This window comes from Oncorhynchus keta, unplaced genomic scaffold, assembly GCF_023373465.1.
Source record: "Oncorhynchus keta strain PuntledgeMale-10-30-2019 unplaced genomic scaffold, Oket_V2 Un_contig_20523_pilon_pilon, whole genome shotgun sequence".
NCBI lineage: Eukaryota > Metazoa > Chordata > Actinopteri > Salmoniformes > Salmonidae > Oncorhynchus > Oncorhynchus keta.
In genome coordinates, this window is record NW_026282055.1 from 102,007 (window position 1) to 115,772 (window position 13,766).

At 50.8% G+C, this 13,766-nt stretch overlaps 2 long non-coding RNA genes across 2 annotated transcripts; both read left to right on the plus strand.

Moving 5' to 3' along the window:
* Window positions 1-506: 506 nt before the first annotated feature.
* On the plus strand, window positions 507-13,631 carry LOC127920776 (uncharacterized). Its single transcript, XR_008107357.1, has 3 exons — window positions 507-641; window positions 13,162-13,191; window positions 13,423-13,631. It is a non-coding gene; the product is annotated as an uncharacterized LOC127920776 (long non-coding RNA).
* LOC127920777 (uncharacterized) lies at window positions 10,505-11,049 on the plus strand. The gene is made up of 3 exons (XR_008107358.1): window positions 10,505-10,598; window positions 10,742-10,813; window positions 10,985-11,049. It is a non-coding gene; the product is annotated as an uncharacterized LOC127920777 (long non-coding RNA).
* Window positions 13,632-13,766: the final 135 nt, after the last annotated feature.

A 13,766-nucleotide genomic window follows, 5' to 3' on the forward strand; every position in this document is an offset into this window, starting at 1 on the left:
ACAGACTGGGTTGGTAGAAGGAGACAGGGGAGGAGGGAGAGAGAGATGAGAGAGATAGGACTTATTGACAGACTGGGTTGGTAGAAGGAGACAGGGGAGGAGGGAGAGAGAGGGGAGAGAGAGATGAGAGAGAGATGAGAGAGAGATAGGACTTATTGACAGACTGGGTTGGTAGAAGAAGACAGGGGAGGAGAGAGAGAGACAAACATTTAAACCAACTGAATATATTTGTATCACTGACTTCTCACCAGTGATGTCATCATAACCAGTAACCTGTTCCTCTCTTGGGTCTTAGTGGAACATTAAGCCAATATTCTATAAGAGGTGAACTCAAGCAGTAGAAAGTTAGAGGTGATATTATAGGACACTATGTGTAACTTTGCTGCTCTGCCAGCAGTTTCCTGTGTAGTTTTTCTAATGCCAGTGTTTCCTGTAGGTTGGTGGGTTTAACTGATCTTATCTGCTTAGTTTGTCACGTCATAGAAGTAAGGAAGTAATGAGATAGAAGTCATATAGTCTAGCAGTATTTCTCACTCTTCAGTCCTCTCTTTATGACAGTAGACTTGTTTCGTCAGTGGAGCTCAAGTTAGAGGCAGATATGATACCTGCAGTGGTACTGATGACCCTGTTGTGGAGCACAGGTAAGATGCTGTTATACTGATATACACGTGTGACAGTAATTGCAGGGTTAGTAAAATAACATACAACTGGAAGAACATACAACTGGAAGCAGACAGTAAAAATGTGTCTCAAAGCAGGACAATGATGTGATCACCTGTAAATGTACTTTACTGTAGTCTAACTGTCCATCTGGGGACAGGCACTAATGTCAGTTAAGTTGTGATGGTGTCATGCATCTGACTGTTGTATATTCAGTGTGTCAATGATTGATTGTATCTGTCTCTATGTAAATGAATGAGGTATGTATGATGTATTATATATTATATTGGTGTTATGTTAGAGTAGGAGAAGGGAGGGGTGTATATGATAGAGGTCTATGAGCTGAGTCAAGATCAACAGGTTCAACACTACATGTCAAGAAGAGAGAGGGAACATGCGTGAGAGAGAGAGAGAGAGAGAGAGAGAGAGAGAGAGAGAGAGAGAGAGATGAGCAGCGTGAGAGGGAGGGGAGAGTAGTGGAGGGGAGGGGACAGAGGAGGGGAGGGGAGAGAGAAGGGAGGGTGGAGAAGTAGAGGGGAGAGAGATTTTTGGAGGAGAGAGAATGATAGAGAAGGCGAGGGGATATTTGTGGAGGAGAGAGAAATTGTCAAGGTAGGGCTCCACTAGGGCCCTCTCAGTCAGCCGGCTCCACGAGGGCCCTATCAGCCAACCTGCTCCACTAGGGCCCTCTCAGTCAGCTGGCTCCACTAGGGCCCTCTCAGTCAGCTGGCTCCACTCGGGCCCTCTCAGCCAACCTGCTCCACTCAGTCAGGGCCCTCTCAGTCAGCTGGCTGGCTAGGGCACTCAGGGCCCTCTCAGTCAGCTGGCTCCACTAGGGCACTCTCAGCTGGCCAGCTCTCAGCCAGCTGCTCCACTAGGGCCCTCTCAGTCAGCCGTCGGCTCCACTAAGGCCCTCTCAGCCAGCTCCACTAGGGCCCTCTCAGCCAGCTTGCTCCACTAGGGCCCTCTCAGCCAGCTGGCTCCACTAGGGCCCTCTCAGCCAGCTGGCTCCACTAGGGCCCTCTCAGCCAGCTGGCCAGCCCTCAGGCTCAGGCCACCTGGCTCCACTAGGGCCCTCTCAGCCAGCTGGCTCCACTAGGGCCCTCTCAGTCAGCTGGCTCCACTAGGGCCCTCTCAGTCACCTGCTCCACTAGGGCCCTCTCAGTCAGCTGGCTCCAACCAGCTGGCTCCACGAGGGCCCTCTCAGTCAGCTGGCTCCACTAGGGCCCTCTCAGCCAGCTCCACTAGGGCCCTCTGGCCGGCCACTAAGGCCCTCTCAGTCAGGGCTCCACTAGGGGCCCTACCAGCCAGCCTCTCAGCCCTCTCAGTCACCTGGCTCCACTAGCCAGGGCCCTCTCAGCCAGCTGGCTCCACTAAGGCCCTCTCAGTCAGCCGGCTCCACTGCCTCCAAGGCCCTCTCAGTCAGCTGTCTCCACTAGGGCCCTCAGTCAGCTGGCTCCACAGGCCCTGGCTCCACTAGGGCCCACTCAGCCAGGGGCCCTCTCAGCCAGCTGGCTCCACTAGGGCCCTCTCAGCCAGCTGGCTCCACTAAGGCCCTCTCAGTCAGCTGGCTCCACAAAGGCCCTCTCAACCAGCTGGCTCCACTAAGGCCCTCTCAGTCAGCGGCTCCACTAGGGCCCTCTCAGTCAGCCGGCTCCACAAAGGCCTTCTCAACCAGCTTGCTCCACTAAGGCCCTCTCAGTCAGCTGGCTCCACTAGGGCCCTCTCAGCCAGCTGGCTCCACTAGCCAGGCCCTCTCAGCCAGCCGGCTCCACTAAGGCCCTCTCAGCCAGCTGGCTCCACTAGGACCCTCTCAGCCACCTGGCTCCACTAGGGCCCTCTCAGCCAGCTTGCTCCACACTCTCAGTCAGCTGGGGCCCTCTCAGTCAGCTGGCTCCCACTACCAGGCCCTCTCAGTCAGCTGGCTCCACAAAGGCCCTCTCAACCAGCTTCCTCCACTAGGGCCCTCTCAGTCAGCTGGCTCCACTAGGGCCCTCTCAGCCAGCTGGCTCCACTAGGGCCCTCTCAGCCAGCTTAGGGCCCTCCAGCCAGCTGGGCCCTCTCAGTCAGCTGGCTCCACTAGGGCCCTCTCAACCAGCTTGCTCCACTCAGTCAGCTGGGGCCCTCTCAGTCAGCTTGGCTCCACTAGGGGCCCTCTCAGTCAGCTGGCTCCACTAGGGCCCTCTCAGCCAGCTGGCTCAGCCAGCTGGCTCCACTAAGGCCCTCTCAGCCAGCCCTCCACTCAGTCAGCTGGCTCCACTAAGGCCCTCTCAGCCAGCTCTCAACCAGCTCCACTCTCAGCCAGCTGGAAGGCCCTCTCAGCCAGCTTCCCCTCCACTAGGGCCCTCTCAGCCAGCTTCCTCCACTCAGCTCCACCCTCTCAGCCAGCTGGCTCCACTAGGGCCCTCAGCCAGCTGGCTCCACTAGGGCCCCTCAGTCAGCCAGCTCAGCCAGCTGGTGTGTAGGAGAGTGTGAGATGTGTGAACAAAACGTAGAAGTACAAATGACATGATTGAACACTGTGGTATTTTACCTAACAGATACGGGAGCTTGTCAATATTATATTTGTTTTCAAATGATTTTGGGGTCTTTGTAATCTGAGGGAAACACGTGTCTCTTTTATCATAGTACATTTGGCAGGTTAGGGAAGTGCAGCTCAGTTTCCACCTCATTTTGTGAGTAGTGGGCACATAGGCAGAGAGAAGACAGGCTATGATGACCTCTCTCAATAGCAAGGCTATGCTCACTGAGTCTGTAAAGTGTCCATTTTTTCTCCGTTTTTTCTCAGTCACGATGGTCAGATAGTTTGCCATCGTTTATGTATGTTTGGTTATAATTTGTTTGGGCCAGACTGTCTGAGTTCTGTCCTGAGACTTTGTTGGGTTAGTAGTGGTTTGTGAACTTAGCTTCAGGACCAGCTGGATGAAGGGACTTTATCAATGTTCATCTCTTGGTATTTCAGTGCTGGTCTCTTGTTTTTATGTGGTTATAGACATTGAAGACTTGTTTCTTGATATTAATTAGTGATGGATATTAATTAGTGATGGATATTAATTAGTGATGGATATTAATTAGTGATGCATATCAATTAGTGAGGGATATTAATTAGTGGTGGATATTAATTAGTGATGGGTATTAATTAGTGATGGATATTAATTAGTGATGGATATTAATTAGTGATGGATATTAATTAGTGGTGGATATTAATTAGTGATGGATATTAATTAGTGATGGATATTAATTAGTGATGGATATTAATTCCCTGATGTCTAGTACATAACTCAACTCTCTCCCTGACCCCCACCAGTCTAGTACATAACTCAACTCTCTCCCTGACCCCCACCAGTCTAGTACATAACTCAACTCTCCCTGACCCTCTCCCTGACCCCCACCCCCCAGTCTAGTACATAACTCAACTCTCTCCCTGACCCCCACCAGTCTAGTACATAACTCAACTCTCTCCCTGACCCCCACCAGTCTAGTACATAACTCAACTCTCTCCTGACCCCCACCAGTCTAGTACATAACTCAACTCTCTCCCTGACCCCCACCAGTCTAGTGCATAACTCAACTCTCTCCCTGACCCCCACCAGTCTAGTACATAACTCAACTCTCTCCCTGACCCCCACCAGTCTAGTACATAATCAACTCTCTCCCTCACCAGTCTAGTACATAACTCTCTCCCTGACCCCCACCAGTCTAGTACATAACTCAACTCTCTCCCTGACCCCACCAGTCAAGTGTAACGGCGTTCGTCTGTTGACAGAGAGTCGGACCAAAATGCGGCGTGGTGGTTACTCATGATCTTTAATGAAAATATGTACGATACATGAAATAACTTAAATACAAAACAACAAATGAAACGCGAAAACCTATACAGCCTATCTTGTGAAATCAAACACAGAGACAGGAACAATCACCCACAAAACACACAGTGAAACCTAGGCTACCTAAATATGGTTCCCAATCAGAGACAACGAGAATCACCTGACTGATTGAGATTGGCATTGACAACTGCTTGGGTGCAACCCTGACCTGGCCATGACAAAGGAGACATGGGTGTGGCCTGCCTTATCCTCCACTCTAAGATAGGAAACCGCCCCATAGGCTCGCTCCGAAGCGTCACAGAACACATGCAGTTCCAGGCATGATCCCGGTTGGTCAGCACAGGATGGTACATAACATCTTGGCATTTGGACATCAGAGAGCTCCGTTAACTCAGTTTCCCAACAGATCCATCGTGCTACTAGATCAGCCGGGTGGATTGGTTCATCCCAGTCCTCTTGGTCTGCCACAGGTCCTGAACTAAGACTTTGGCCCGTGTTGTGTATGGCAGGATATACCCAAGGGGATCGTATTGACTGGCCAGGGTCCGATAGATGGTGCGCAGAGTGGGGGTTTCGGTACTCGGGTATGAGCGGTGCTTATACCCCAGGGTATCCGGTATGCAGCTCCACCTCAGTCCTAGAGTGGGCTCTTCTGGGTTAGCACCAGACTGCGTTAGCCATAGTTCAATGCTACTGACCTAGCTTGTGGCGGGGAGGTGCTGGATAACCTCCGCTCTGTTACTAGCCCACTGTCGGACCTCAAATCCCCTTTGGACAGGAGATTCCGTACTTTATCAAGGAGTGATTTCGCTTCGCCGTGGATGGGATGCTCTGTAAGCAGTTATCCACATAGAAGGCATTTTCCACTGAATCCAATACTTCTGGGTCACTGTCTGGATGCTCCCGTGCGTGTCTCTGCAGAGCGTATATGGCACAGCAAGGACTGCAGGTGGTGCCAAATGGGAGTACCTGCCATTCATAGATTGTGGGCTTGCATCTCGCTCCATATCTCGCCATATGAACCGAGCAGTGTGGTGTCGGAAGGCAGTAAACAAATCTGATGAAACATGGCTTTGATGTCTCCACTGATGGCTGTAGAGTGCTGCCGGAACCGGAGAAGGACACCGAGCAAGGAAGGACCTAAGGTTGGTCCGGGGAGTAGACAGTCATTCAGGCTTTGACCAGCAGCTTGGAATGAACAGTTGAAGACAAGTCTATACTTCCCACCATGTTGCTGGATAACATGGTGAGGGAGATACCAGGATTCACAGAGTGCTTCCCTCTTCATGAGCTGTCACTTCAGTGATGTAGCCTGCCTTCACAAGGTTATGAATCTCTCGGTTATGAACTTCTGCAAGCTCAGGATTCTTCACCAGGCGTCGCTCCATTCCACGCAGTAGTGGGAGTACAGCCCGTGGGTCGTGGTTGCCAGAGGAGGATGGTTGGGCACCCGTAGCAGTGGGGCTGCATACCTGCGAACGCCATCCATTTCAGTGGTGGTGGTGCTCTTCTCCAGGAGGTCTAATGCATAGGAGTCATTTTTCGAGCGAGTGACCTCCTGTAGCTTCCGGGTTGGAGAAGGTGTCCATCTTCCAGAGCATCTCAACATTCCGAAGGAGGTCAGTGGCTGCATCTGGATTGCTTCTGGTGAAGAGGACTTGCTGTGACTGTACAGCTTGGGTGGAGAGAAGTAGATGGGATGGACCTTGCACAGCCCAACCCAAGGATGTATGGACAGCAATGGGTCCTCCTTCCGGTCCAGCTCGTATAAGCTTAGTCGGGGTGACGAGATGTGGGTGGTCTGACCCAATCAGGATAAGTGGTGCTACTCTGGCCAGGTTAGGAAGAGGCAATCCTCGTAGATGAGGATATTGTTTCTGTAGAACACTTACCGGGCAGGAGTGCTCTGTGAGATTCAAGCCATCTGCCGTGAAGGCATTGGTGATGTTATAGGCCACGTCCCTGTTTCCTGAAGGTGAAATGCTTACAGGTTACAGCAGAGCCTTTCATTTGGATAACATCATGTCGCACCGCTCTGAGATTAAGGGTCTCGGGGTCCCTTCCAGGTTAAACTGACGGGTGGCCGCCTGTGAGAATGATTGTTCTTTCTGACCCATCATCTAGAACGGCGAATGTATCAATGCTTCTCCCTTCACTTTGCAGAGTGACCTTGACCACCTTCAACATGACCCTTGGAGACCGGTTCTGCTGGTCGAGATACAGCTCCTTTGCAGCTCCTACCATGAGCATACTCTGCTCCTTCTGTGCTTGGGGAATTAGATCATGCAACATGGTGAGATGGATTTCTTTACAGCGGTTGCAGGGTTTCCTCAATGTGCAGGTCTCCACCTTATGGCTACGGTCACACTTGTAGCATCGCTCGCCTGAAGTGATCCAGGCCTTCAATTGAGTTTGAGTGAGCTTTTTACTCTGGGGCATGAGCCAAGGAAGTGCCCCTTACTATTGCAATATGGGCAGTAAGGCTGGAATTTGATGTTCTTGCTCTTGAGAGGGGTCTTCTTCCCGGGTTCCTCCCGGCCTCACTATTTAAGTACATGGTAGTGGGATTTGGCCTTTTCTGTCCCTGCTGGCGTTCAAACTCCTTCCTTCCCCCGGTGGCTATGGCGGAGATTGTGGCCTGGTGAGCGATGCTCTTCGCCTTTGCCTTCACCTCCAACCATGCAGCCAGGTCTCTGAGAGCATAGGTGCTTCTCGAGCCCTCTTTCAGGATGCCCTTATTCAAACAATGTTCAATGAAACTGTCTCTGAGGTACACTGGAAGTTTGTTAAGAAGCCTGTCCACGTGGGAGCCACATTTAAGCTCGTTCCGTCTTCTCCTTCAACGGATTGGAGCATCGAGGTCAGGGATTGGACAGCCAGGGAGAATTCTTGAAGGCAGCATGGTCTCCCATTTTAATTGGAGACGTGTTCAGGATGTTGTTTAGTTCATTCTGGACTAGCTGACGTGGCTCACCATATCTCGCCTTCAGGGCCTGGAGAGCTGCAGTGTATGGTGTTGCGGAGTGCATAAAGGATTGGGCCAGCCTGTATGCACTGGGAAACCGCAAATGATCCATTAGTACTTGGTATTTGTAGCGTTCTGACAGAGGACTGTGAATACCCAGTAGACTCTCCAATGCCATTTCCAAAAGGACAAATTCACTCTCCTTTCCGGTTTCAAAGTATGGCAGTTTGGGTCTGGGAATTCCATAGGCTGAGGCTACTAGAAGTTTCATAATGTTGGCTGCCTCTTCTGGTTGCGTGAAGGATAAACCCGGGACTTCTGATGAGCCCACTGTGGCCTCATTGGGCCTGTCCCCTACTGTCCCAAACCCTCCATTTGTGGCAGCCGGAATTGGGCGAGAGCCCTCCGACCTGTTGTTTGAGGACTGGCCTGGCCCTGGACGAAAAAGGAACGATTTGCCTTGGTTGGTAATTGGCGGAAAGGCGAAGGAGTCATGCTTTGTCCAGATGGAGGAATGCTAACTTGTGTCACTGGCATAGAGGGCGTTGGCGGAGCGGCCCGTCTCCCATGCTCTGTGTTGGCTGTTGACCCCGGAGCCTCCGAGGACTGTGTGCCATGCTGTACCAGAGGGGCAGATTGGGAAAGAAAGGCAGACAGTTCAGGTCCATGTGGAGGGGTGGTCAGGTCAACTCCCTGTTCGTTCCTCTCAAGGAAGGATGAGACCATCCGTGCCTCCTCTAATTCCCTTCTGGCTTGACGGTGCCGTCGCTGCTGTGCCAGGTCCTTGGCAATGAATTCCCTTTCCTGTAGAGCTCTACGGGCCTGCACATCCAATTGGTGACATCGTTCGTCAGCCTGTCGTTCCTCCTCAATCTGACGCTCAATTTCCTCCAAAGCTAATAGTTTCATCCTCTCTTGTAGGACAGCGGTCTGTGAATCGCTGAGGGCTAGTGAATGGCGGCTGCCATGGCCACTTCCAAAGGGGTATCCACTGGTCGAACTCCCACTCTGTCTAGAGTGCTTCAACGATTTCCCATTAGTTAAGGGGTGAGCGGAGCCTGCCTCTGGAAGCTGGTCGACCTGTGCAGTGGGAGTTACCTCCTCCGTAGGTTCTTCACGTAGACCACTTTCCTGCTCCAAAGCAGTTTCCGGTCCTTGGCTCAAAGGAGATGGTTGATGGCTGAAACGTATAGTTGATCCATCAACTCTTTGAGCTCTGGTGGGCTTGCCCTTTGATGTCGGAACCTCGACCACATAATCCTTAAGAACCAGGTGCTTGCCTGGTTCTTCTGGTGCTGCTGGTGGTTGAGGATGAAGCCTTTGTTGCTTTAGGCTTAGCTCCTGGATATTTCCTTTGTTCCAAGACCTTTCCCTCGGCTGCTCTCTCCTCCTCTCTTCTTCCTTCCAGTGGAGACAATTCTTCCCTCTCCGCCTCCATTTCCTTTTCACCTGTCTTTGGTTCAGTCATGATCCGGCTTGAAGGACCATTGAAAGATTATTGGAATCTGTGTGGGTAGCTGGACAGGTAGGATGACTGACAGTGAAGGTGAACAGGTGGTCACGTGTCAGGTGACAGTGGAATGGATGAGACTGAGGCAGGAATTCCTTTAACCATAACGTGGTATATTTACTGAGTAGTCTGTGCTGCATCACAAAGGAAACAAATAACATGTATACAATCAAATTCATAATCAAAGATCAAATCATATCAGTCATTATTAACATAATTTAGGGAATTCAACAGTCCAGTTCATTAAGAAGTCAATAGTAATCATCCGCGAGTCATTTAGGCTCGTAACTATTTATCATAAATCATGAAAGAATACAAACAGTGAATGGTTATACAATCTATTATCCCCATTATCAAAGTCAATCAGTTAGCAAACAATGACGTTTCTCATTTCACTCTTTCAATTGTCTTCATGTGTCCATATAATTAATTTCAATACACATGAACCATATCGATTGCATAATTGGCCTATGAGGAGCCGTAGGGCCGTGATCATTGACAATTCACATTACACAATATGTTTGAAGCTGCGCTCCAAGCCGCGCTCCGCGGTGATAACTATAAACAATAACTGAATGGCCCACTCTCCCGATCACCACAGATCATTCAGATGAAAGGTAAGAGTCGGTGGACTTACGTGGATTCATGGACGCACATGGTCCCCATCATAGTTTCGCTCCACCGGGCTGAGCTTCTTCGAAAAGAAAGCACAGGGGCGGAGCTTTAGTGGCGTACCCGAGCGCTGAGGGAGCACGGCTCCTCACCCAGATCCAGATGAGCCAGCAGGGGAGCCGAGGTAAACAGAGCCCTCGGGTGAGCCAAAATCCCTGTCCGCCTCAGCCGTCCACTGCAGTCGCACCGGTCCCCCTTCAGCAGTGAGGTAATGGGAGTCGCTACCTGACCGAAGCCCCGGATAAACCTCCGGTTGTATAATGCAGTCACTCTCCATCTCCACCCCTGATGTAGAAATGCAGTCACTCTCCATCTCCACCCTGATGTAGAAATGCAGTCACTCTCCATCTCCACCCCTGAAGTCGAAATGCAGTCACTCTCCATCTCCACCCCTGAAGTCGAAATGCAGTCACTCTCCATCTCCACCCCTGATGTAGAAATGCAGTCACTCTCCATCTCCACCCCTGAAGTCGAATGCAGTCACTCTCCATCTCCTCCCTGAAGTCGAAATGCAGTCACTCTCCATCTCCTCCCCCTGAAGTGGAAATGCAATACCCTAAGAAGGAGACGGACTCTCTCGTCTACAAAGCCCTACAAAGCCCTGGAAGACAAGGTATGACAAGGTACTCATAGTGCCCTGAGGTGGTACTAAATGACGTCTTCCACTCGTCCCCCTCCCGGATACGCACCAGGTTGTAAGCGCTCCTGAGATCCAATTTTTGTGAAGAAGCCCTGTGCATTGACTCTATCGCACTGGATATGAGAGGCAGCAGGTAGCAGCAGGCAATATCACATCTGATTGGACTAGATCCATGTTGAGGTGAGACATGTCTGATTGGACTAGATCCATGTTAAGGTGAGTCACGTCTGATTGGACTAGATCCATGTTGAGGTGAGTCACGTCTGATTGGACTAGATCCATGTTGAGGTGAGACACGTCTGATTGGACTAGATCCATGTTGAGGTGAGACACGTCTGATTGGACTAGATTCATGTTGAGGTGAGTCACGTCTGATTGGACTAGATTCATGTTGAGGTGAGACACGTCTGATTGGACTAGATCCATGTTGAGGTGAGTCACGTCTGATTGACTAGATCCATGTTGAGGTGAGACACGTCTGATTGGACTAGATCCATGTTGAGGTGAGACACGTCTGATTGGACTAGATCCATGTTGAGGTGAGTCACGTCTGATTGGACTAGATTCATGTTGAGGTGAGTCACGTCTGATTGGACTAGATCCATGTTGAGGTGAGACACGTCTGATTGACTAGATTCATGTTGAGGTGAGTCACGTCTGATTGGACTAGATCCATGTTGAGGTGAGTCCATGACTAGATCCATGTTGAGGTGAGACACGTCTGATTGGACTAGATCCATGTTGAGGTGAGACACGTCTGATTGGACTAGATCCATGTTGAGGTGAGACCATTCCATGTCTTTATTGGTTTGTGTGAGAAGGCAGTTTGGGAGAAGGTGGTGGACCGTTTGAGGATTCTACAGTTCCCTGGTGGAGGTTCTTGGAACACTGATATTTAAGTCTGAGGTTGATGAAAACAAATTTGGTGCTGCAATGTTGAGTGTTATCTTGAATACCAGGCAGATGTTGGAGTACAGAATGAAATGGAGAGGAGAAGGGGAGGAGAGGAGAAGAGAGGGGGAGAAGAGGAGAAGAGAGGGGGAGGAGAGAAGAGGAGAGGGGGAGGAGAGGAGAAGGAGAGGGGAAGAGAGGGAGAAGAGGAGTAGGGGAGTAGAGGAGAGGAGAAGGGAGTAGAGAGAGGAGAAGGGAGGAGAGGAGAAGCACGGGGGGAGAAGAGAGAGGAGAAGAGGAGAAGTGGGGGAAGAGGAGAAGCGAGGGGGAGTAGAGGGAAAGAGAGTAGAGGAGAAGAGAAGCTACGGAGAGGGGAGAAGAGGAGAAGAGAGGGGGTGACGAGGAAAGGGGAAGAAGAGGGAGAGGGGGAGGAGAGGAGAAGAGGGGGGAGAGAGGGGAAGAAGAGGAGAAGGGGAAGAGGAGAGGGGGAGATGATTAGAGTGCAGAAGGAGAGGGGGAGAAGAGGAGAAGAAGGGCAGAGGGGGAGAAGAGGAGAGGGGGGAGATGAGGGGGAAGATAGGGGTAGAAGAGCTAGATGATAGGCAGAATAGGAGAAGAGAGGGGGAAAGGGGGAGAAGAGGGAGGGAGGGGGAGGGCAAGAAGAGAGGGGGAGGAGAGAGAAGGGGAGGGGAGAAGAGGAGAAAGGGAGAAGGGGGAGAAGAGGAGAAGAAGAGAGATTGGGAGAAGAGGAGAGGAGAAGGGAGAATAGGAAAGGGGGAGAAGAGGGCAGGGAAAGAAGATGAGAGGGGGAAGAAGAGTGGTGGGAGGAGAAGGGGGAGAAGAGAGGGGGAGAAGGGGAGGAGAGGAGGAGGGAAGAAGAAGAGAAGGGAAGAAGATGAGAAGAGAGACTGGGAGAAAAGGAGAGGAGAGGGGGAGAATAGGGGAGGGGGTAGGAGAAGAGAGACTGGGTAAATGAGTAGAGGAGAATAGAGGGTCAGAAGAGGAGAGGGGGAGAAGAGGAGAGGAGAGGGGGAGAAAGGGGGTTGAAGAGGGGAATAGAGAGGTACAGAAGAGGAGAAGAGAGGGAGGGAGAAGAGGCTTGAGAAGAGGGGAGGGGAGAAGATGAGAAGAGATGGGAGGGGAGAAGACGAGAAGAGAGGGGAGGGGAGAAGACGAGAGAGAGGGAGAAGAGAGGTGGAGAAGAGGAGAGGGGGAGAAGAGAGGGGAGGAGAGGAGAGGAGGAGAAGAGAGGGAGGAGAGGAGAGGAAGAGAGAGGGAGAGAGGAGAGGAAGAGAGAGGGGGAGAAGAGTTGAGAGGAGGAGAGGAGAGGGGGAGAAGACTGTGTGGAGGGGAGGAGAAGAAAAGGGGAGGGGGAAGAGGAGAAGAGAGTGGGAGCAGGAGGAGAAATGAGAGGGGAGAAGAGCAGATGGGTGAGAAGAGGAGGTGAGGGTATAATTGGGGAGAAGAGGAGAAGAGAGGAGGAGAGAAGAGGGGGAAGAGAGGAGAAGAGAGGAGAGAAGATGGAGAGAGAGGGGAGAAGAGTAGAGAGAGGCGGATAAGAGGGGAGAAGCGTAGAGGGGGAGTTGAGGAGAAGAGAGGGAGAGAAGGGAGAAGAGAGATGGTGAAAAGGAGGAGGGGGAGAAGGGGAGAAGAGTAGAGGGGGAGTTGAGGAGAAGAGAGGGAGAGATGGGGAGAAGAGGAGAGGGAGAGGGGAGGTGAAGAGAGGAGAGTTGGAGAAGAGAGGGAGAGAAGAGGAGGCTGAAATGGAGTCCACTAATTTGAAGGGGTGTCCACATGCTTTTGTATATATAGTGTATGTACACATGTGTGTTGTTGCACCATACCAACGATAAGCCTGTCTTCCCCATCACATCATGAAAGGTCATGTTGATGTTAATTTAACCTCTGTCTCTCTCTTCCTCTGACTCCTCCCTTTCTCATTTGTTTCTCTCTGTCTTTCTCTCTCTTTCTCCTCTGTCTCTCTCTTTCTCCTCAGATCTCCAGGCTCAAAGCGTCAGTCCACCAGGTAGGTAGAGTATAAATCTACAGTGATAATAGCAGTTCAATATTAGTCAACTTTATTATCCCACATGGAGAAATTCATGTGTCCATACAAACCATTCTAAACCCCAATAACAAGTAGTGTTTTATGGAACTACTTATACTTGTCAACCACAAAGCATCACTGCTGTTAGAATAACAGAATCACTGTCATCATCTGTCCTCACCACTGTGTTTTCCTCTCTGCTGTTTACAGCTGAAGACTCAGTCAGACTGGTGAATGGGACCACTTCCTGTTCTGGGACAGTGGAAGTCTTCTACAGAGGAGAGTGGTTGGGTCTATGTCCTAGTTGGTGGAGCATGATGAGAGGTTAATGTTGTGTGTAGAGAGCTGGACTGTGGGAATCCTGTATCTGAATCGAGAGGACCTCTGATTGGAGATGAAAGAAGAGGAGTCACACTATATGGTTGTCGTGGACATGAGTCTTCTATTAGACAGTGTGTCATCATAGGAGGACTTGGTGTCTGTATTGGTAGATATTATCATCATGTGACCTGTTCAGGTAAGAGACTGGTCATATTGAGAGATTTATTTATACT